Source organism: Felis catus, chromosome B4 (assembly GCF_018350175.1).
Source record: "Felis catus isolate Fca126 chromosome B4, F.catus_Fca126_mat1.0, whole genome shotgun sequence".
In the NCBI taxonomy this organism is placed as follows: domain Eukaryota; kingdom Metazoa; phylum Chordata; class Mammalia; order Carnivora; family Felidae; genus Felis; species Felis catus.
The window spans coordinates 7,863,548-7,870,286 of NC_058374.1; the positions used below are offsets into that span (position 1 = coordinate 7,863,548).

Genomic DNA, 6,739 nt, shown 5'->3' on the forward strand with positions numbered 1-6,739 from the left:
ACACGGGTGCTGACTCCCCCGGTCCCCCTAGCAGGGAATGTCCAGCTGGATTCTGTCAACGTAGGCACGGCAGGAGGCTGGAGACTGGGAGGAAAGGAGAAGCCAGGGGATTTCTGCCCCCCTTGGTCTCTAGCCTTCCATGTCTCTAGCGTCTCCATGGTGCCTGCTCCCGCCCACAGACACACCCATTATGGTCCCAGCTACTGCTGGGGAACAGGGCCACCGCCTTTGGCAACATCATTTCCTGCCTTACTTTTCCACCCTAAGGACGGGAGCAATTGCCTCACCGTCTTCTGTTTGGCTTTTAAGCTCTGCTATCATTTCTCTTTATTGTTTTCACTGTATTTTAAATATGTGTGCATGTTTTCCTTCCTTCCTTCTGTCTTTCCTCCTTCCTTCTTTCCTTCCTTCCTTCCTTCCTTCCTTCTTTCCTCCTTCCTTCCTTCCTTCCTTCCTTCCTTCCTTCCTTCCTTCTTCCTTCCTTCCTCCTTCCTTCCTTCCTTCCTTCCTTCCTTCCTTCCTTCCTCCCTCCGTCCCTCCCTTCCTCCCTACCTCCTTTCCTTCCTTCTTTCTTTCCTCTTTTGCTTGAATCTGAAAAATACACATGAGGTTTGGAGTGTGGCAGGGGTATTTGGAAGGGCTTCCTGGAGGACAGAACTGTACGGTGAAGGACCATTGTCTGGGGGGATGAGCAAGCCAGGGAATCAGGGTTTTGTGATGGGATGGGGGTGGAGGTGGAGTGAGAAGACCACTCTGGGCTTGAAACTGAGAAAGAGAGAAACATATTTAATGATATGTATCTCCCGTGCCTCATCTGGAACAAAGAATATGTGCAAGAATATGGGGGAAATGAGAGTGTAGTTGGGCTCTTACCGGACAGGCTGGTAGATCTGTATGATCTATTGTAATTGTATGATACACATGTGTGACGGCCACAGCCTCTGCCCTGGCCGTCCTGGTGTCTGTGTCCTCATGAGCTTCCCTCCCCGCTCCCCCTCCATTAAATAGGGCTGACTGTGTAGCTTGGGAGATGTTGTGGAAATGTCAAAGCGTGACTTCTGAAGTTAGGCATAAAGGACATTGTGGCTTCTATCCACCTTGCACCTTGCTCTCCCTCGGGTCACTTGCCCTGGGACCAAGCCAGCTGCTGTGTCATAATGCCATTGTCACCTTCGCAGCTTTACAAGGAGATCCATGTGGCAAGAAACTGAGACCTCCTGCTAACAACCAAAACCGATTGGCCAGGGATGTGAGGGAGCCCCCTTGAGAGTGAACCTTCCAACCCCACTCCAGCCTTCAGATGATGCAGCCGTGGCCGACGGCCTGAGTGCAGCCTTGTGGAAAACCCTGAGCCGGAACCATCCAGTTAAGTGGCTCCTGAAAGCCTGACCCACAGACACTGTGAGAGACAATAAATGCTCACGGCTGCTTTAAGCCACTATGTTTGGGAGGTAATTTTTGGCAAGCAGCAATAGATAACGAATATGTACCTCGTATATTGGGCACATCATTACTTAGTAGTTCAGATATTGAAAGTCAGGTGTCACATAACAGCATGTTTTATACTCTCCCCCCCCCCGATGTAGGTTGTGATGCCTTGAAAAAAATCTAGCTTTTACTCTCTGATTTAAAGGCACAGCGTCATGGGGTACTTCCTTTCTCGCCCCCAAATGCAGTCATCTACAGCGAATCTTAGGAATACCAAGACCGGTTCCTTACATGAAAGATCTATTTCAAACTTCTTGGCATTTAAAATGTTAATCTTTCTAGAGCCGAAGGTTAAACTAGTCTTTAGATTTTTCAGAGATACTACCGATTCACTCTGGCTACCGGACTCTTTAATTTCAAACAGAGCATCGTTAAGACTCCGTTGAAGCAGGACTGACTCAAAATCAGGAAACAACTCTTAGCTTTCACAAAAACCATTCAGAGGTACGGGAAAGATGGGTCAGGGCTGACAGGCAAGCGTTTTCTCATGCCCGGTGGTTTTTTGTTGTTGTTGTTTTTGATTAACTGCTTGTGTATTTCCTCTTGATCCCAAACAGCAGCTCCCTGGGCTCATCTCTCCTGCTGTCCCCGTCGGAAAATCCATACCCACAACCTTTCCCAGCCTTTCGTCTGCCTCTGGAGAATCAGGGAAGCCAATGGGAGCATTGTTCGCTTGACAACCGTGCTGTCCTTCAGGGTACAGACGCGCGGTGGGCGTCATTGACCACAGGAGCGTATGAGAAAGGAAGCCTTAGGTATTGTGCCTCATGCCACAGGTTCTGGTGGCCCCTCCCTCGGGAGGCTTGGCTGGGGATCACTTCTGTTTTGCGGTACTGTGTGTAACCTTGGCATGCAATCAGCAGAGAAAATATTCATTATTGCCTGACTGTCTGCCGAAGACAATTTCAATTATTCTGGCATTTCAATGGATGAAGAAGCCCTTTAGGCTGGCCCCGGAGATTAGACTTACAGGCTCCGTAAATTAGGAAAGTTACAATCAGTATATTATCTGGCAGGCAGCTGTGGGATACGGCACAGCAGGCAAAGAGAGACAAATTGCTATATTCCGGTTGCGGTTTTGATATATCAATTTACAAGTTTAACATACACATTTGGGAAAGAATGATTTTGCATTTCTTAAATCACTTTTAACTGCCTGCACTCGAAGTTTCTGAACCTGCAACTTGAATAGTCGGCTTGCCTTGCTGACGTTTTGTTTTAAAGCCCAATTTCAGCTCGGAAAAAAATATTGCTGAGGACAGAGCTTGGGAATTAATCTTTCCTAAAGTTATTCAAATAATATAATATATGGCAGTTAAGCAGAATATTCCATTTGCAGAAATGTGAATGATGTCCCATATAAAGGCTTTTTCTTTAATGGGATGTTTTCCTGTCTTTTCTCCACCCCCCCCCCCCACCCAAGATTCTCTCTGTTGTGATTATTACATCGACATATTTAATATATATTATTTCACCATGCCTGTCTGATAACGATACATCTGAAAATAAAAATAGCGAGCATAATAACCTATCACAACACTTTACAAACGGTTGCGTAAGTGAGGTCTATTGGTAAAGAAGTTTTTCACGACTCTTCAAGTTGTTTCGGAACATTTTTGATATCTTAGCACTCACCTATCATTTGCACAATAGATTTGCTTTTCACCTTCATAAAATCCCTTTAAAAAATACATTTGGAGGCTGCTGAATGCTTTACAGCTATGCCTCAAGTAGAGCTAACCGTTCCTAGCTGAGTTTAAGCTGAGTTTCAGAAGACTTGGTTGGCTTTGGGTTAATGTGAAAAATGTTTTCTTCGAACTAGATGGTTACCTTGAAAACTGTTCATTTTCACATTTGCACACGTCCTTTATAAAGCAAGTCAAGAGACATAAAGAATCATTAAAATGCAGCTATTTATAAGAAAGCTTTGTAAAAAGCATGGGGGGGGGCCTCCACTAGCCCCCAGATAACTCCTACTTTCTAATAGGCCTCTCTGAAATTCAAAACGAGCACACAAAACTCCAGAGGAAGCTTCTTTGCTCTGGAAATATTTACATTTACCGGGTAGAGCAGACGGGCGGGTTTGGATATATCGTCATTCTCAGTTTATTTGAAAAGAGTTTGAGCATTTTAACTTAAGAAAGTTCTATCGGGTATTAGGGTGAAACACCAGTGACTAGCCTGCGACTGGGGCCCTCACGGTCTGGGTTGAATTCAACACGCCTTCTACGGGACTGTCCCCATACACCTTGTCAGAAAGGGGCTTCCCAATCAATAACGCGGAACTCGTTCTTTTCCCCTCCCTGTTTACGGAGCCAGATTGCCCACGAGGGACAGTGCTTGTCTTGTACAACACCCAGGAAGTGCCCTCGATTGCAAACACTGCCGCTCGACTGTGGCCTTACTCAGTCCATTGTGCTGTTGTGTTTTCTCATGGGGACCGCCGGGCTAGTCCAGGCAAGCATCTGCAATTCTTAAACGGACAGTTCCAGGCTAGAGACTTTAAGAGACAACCGAATCGAGTTTTAATGCCCTGTTAGGTAATAATGAAAGACATTTATGGAAAAAAAAGAAATTCCAGTTAGTTTGAAAGCCCGGGCCACACTCCGTATTCTGACAGCAGATGGATGGCTACCTCAACTAATCCCGGTTTACTTTCTGACTCGGATTTGTCTCGCTGGTCCAGTGAGATGGTGAGGGCTTCCTCCAATCTGGTTAATGCTCGGAACCAGTGTTTGAGTTTTAGACTAATTATGGGCCAATAACTGACATTTTTTTCTATAATGTGAAGACTGGTGCCAGCAGGAACTCAGTGAGATTTAACATAAAAGCAAGATAAAACAATTAAAGTGGAAGAATATTTGATTAAGTGGACCGCTGATTTATAGTGGGGTAAATTGAAATTGAAAGGAGAGTGAACTTTTTATGGCAATCATATATTACGTTCATTATCAGAGACTCTGGGTCTTTTGTGCTTCTGCGCTTAAAAAAGAAATAAACCTGTTTAAGGAAGAGTCATCCTGGCCGGCGTCATTTTTTGTCTTCTCCTGAGTTATGGTGTCTTCCCGTGGCAAAAGTCGAATAAATCATATTCGAGTGAACTCATTGCAAAACGTGCAGTCAACATTTGAATAGGACCAAAAAAAGTGTAGTAACAAGGTCACACATGGCAAAACACACACAAACACTTTTGTTTTGGTGACAGAGCTTGACACATACTTCAATCAGCGCGTATTTGGTATTTGCAAAACTTGTAGCCATGGCAACATCCCTTCAGGGGTCCCGGGCCTGGTGTGGAGAGCAGCAGAACGCCACGAGGTTCGGTATCAGACCCGGGACGTTGTGAAACAGCTGTGTGCCACATGCCTCTTCCTGTTCCGTCTCTGGCTGTGCTGCAAGGCTCTCCTGCACTTGGAATTCAGTGGTTGCTGAAGCTTGCGTTAGCAGGTGCCTGCCGCGTGCCCCCGACATTCCGCGGTTCACGAGAGCTGGCCCTTTCTTTCTGTAAACCCAAGTCCCTGGGGGTGGGGGGCGCTGCCTCAGAGAAGGGAGCATGACAGCGTAGGTGAGGCAAAGGAAGAGCGGAGGCTGGTGATTGGGGAGATTCCGAGAGCTGTTGATTTTTTTTTTATTTATGATTATTTTTTATTTTTCAAAAAGTTTATTTATTTTGAGAGAGAGAGAGGAGACGGGGAGGGGCAGAGTGAGAGGGACACACAGAATCCGAAGCAGGCTCCAGGCTCCGAGCTGTCAGCACAGAGCCCGACGCGGGGCTCGAACCCACGAACCGTGAGATCGTGACCTGAGTCCAAGTCGGAGGCCTAACTGACTGAGCCACCCAGGCGCCCAGAGAGCTTTTTAAAGAGGAGAAGAAAAGAACCAGTAGTTCATTGTGTTGCAACTAGAGTCTTGATTCTTTGATGATACATTTGAATTGCATTCATTCATTTTTGCCAAAATGTTAGTTTATTGCTGTTTTAAAATTGTTGGGAGCAGAAGCAGCCACGGAAACAACTAAAGACTCCAAGAAGGGACTCTCCCCTGAGTTCTGGTCCCGACACAGCGCCCCTCCAGGTGCGTGGCCCTGGGTGACACTTGCTTCTGTGGTCCCTGGCTTCCTTGTGTGTAAAGGTGGGGGTGTTCCGGGGGATGGCTAAGGTTCTTTCAGGCTCTGACAGGTCGTGGCTCTCTGACTGTCATTTAGAGTAGAAGAAAGGATGTCCACCCTGTCAGCTACCGCTGGATTTTACACATCCCCCCAAGAAAATCAGATGGGTAGTTAGGCTGAATTAGGGAAGATGCTGTCGGCTTTTCAGAGGAAGCAGTTGTTGAAATTCCTGTAACCAAGGCGTAAACAGAGACACAATTGGACATCTCGGTTTTTGTTGTCGTCGTCAAAGGAGGGAGCGGCGAAACCAACTCCGATTTTGTCAGCGTACTTGTTGTTGCCAAGCGTCCTCACCATGGAGTTAAGGGCCACTTGGTGCCATCTGTTCGCCCTTTCAGAGATGTGCTTTTGTACGGCTGCTCTGTGACATTTCCTCCCCCTGGTACCTTTGCTCAGGACATCTGCTTTCAAGTCTTTTGAAACCAGAGCGCTGATTCAGACATGAGATGTCAAAGAGAGTGGGACAGAAGTGGGGGGACCTGGGGCGTAGGGGGTGGTGGGAAAAGAAGGTTGCCATAGACTGTATCTACACCACTGATGATTCCATAATTTGCTCACGACAGTGTTTTTTCTGAAACAATTTTGCCTCAATACTGTTGGACCACGAATATTTTTTAAGCATGTGCGATCAAATCCTTAATCATGCACCTTCACAGTGCTGATGGTCTTAGAAAGAAAAATCGAATGGACTGGCTAGCAGGTGGAGGTGGTGCTCACCAAACAAAGTGAGGACACCACATGAGAGAAAGGCCTGGGAACCAGGAAAGAGGGAACAACCCAAGAGAGAAGGGAAGGAAACACCCAGGGGAGTTGCCAGAGTGTCAGCTGTGAAACAGTCAGGACAGTCTTCAGATTGGATCAAGAAGACTGTGTGTCCCAGGAGGAATGTTCTCCCAGAAAATAAAATTCATACGAATTTGAAGATTATGAGAGAAATTTTGGGGATTCTCTGGGACAGTTCAAGTTTGGAGTAGTGTTAGGTTCATAGGAAACTAAGCAAATTGAAACACGAGGCAACCATTAACTCTAGGAAAAAGGAAAACTTGAATAAGAAAGGAAATGCGACCGTAGCGCATTGTATGG

General features: G+C 46.2%; 1 long non-coding RNA gene across 1 annotated transcript; it reads left to right on the plus strand.

Annotated features, from left to right (window-relative positions):
- The first annotated feature begins 695 nt into the window (after positions 1-695).
- On the plus strand, positions 696-2,866 carry LOC109501943. Its single transcript, XR_002160257.3, has 2 exons — positions 696-1,932; positions 2,046-2,866. It is a non-coding gene; the product is annotated as an uncharacterized LOC109501943 (long non-coding RNA).
- Positions 2,867-6,739: the final 3,873 nt, after the last annotated feature.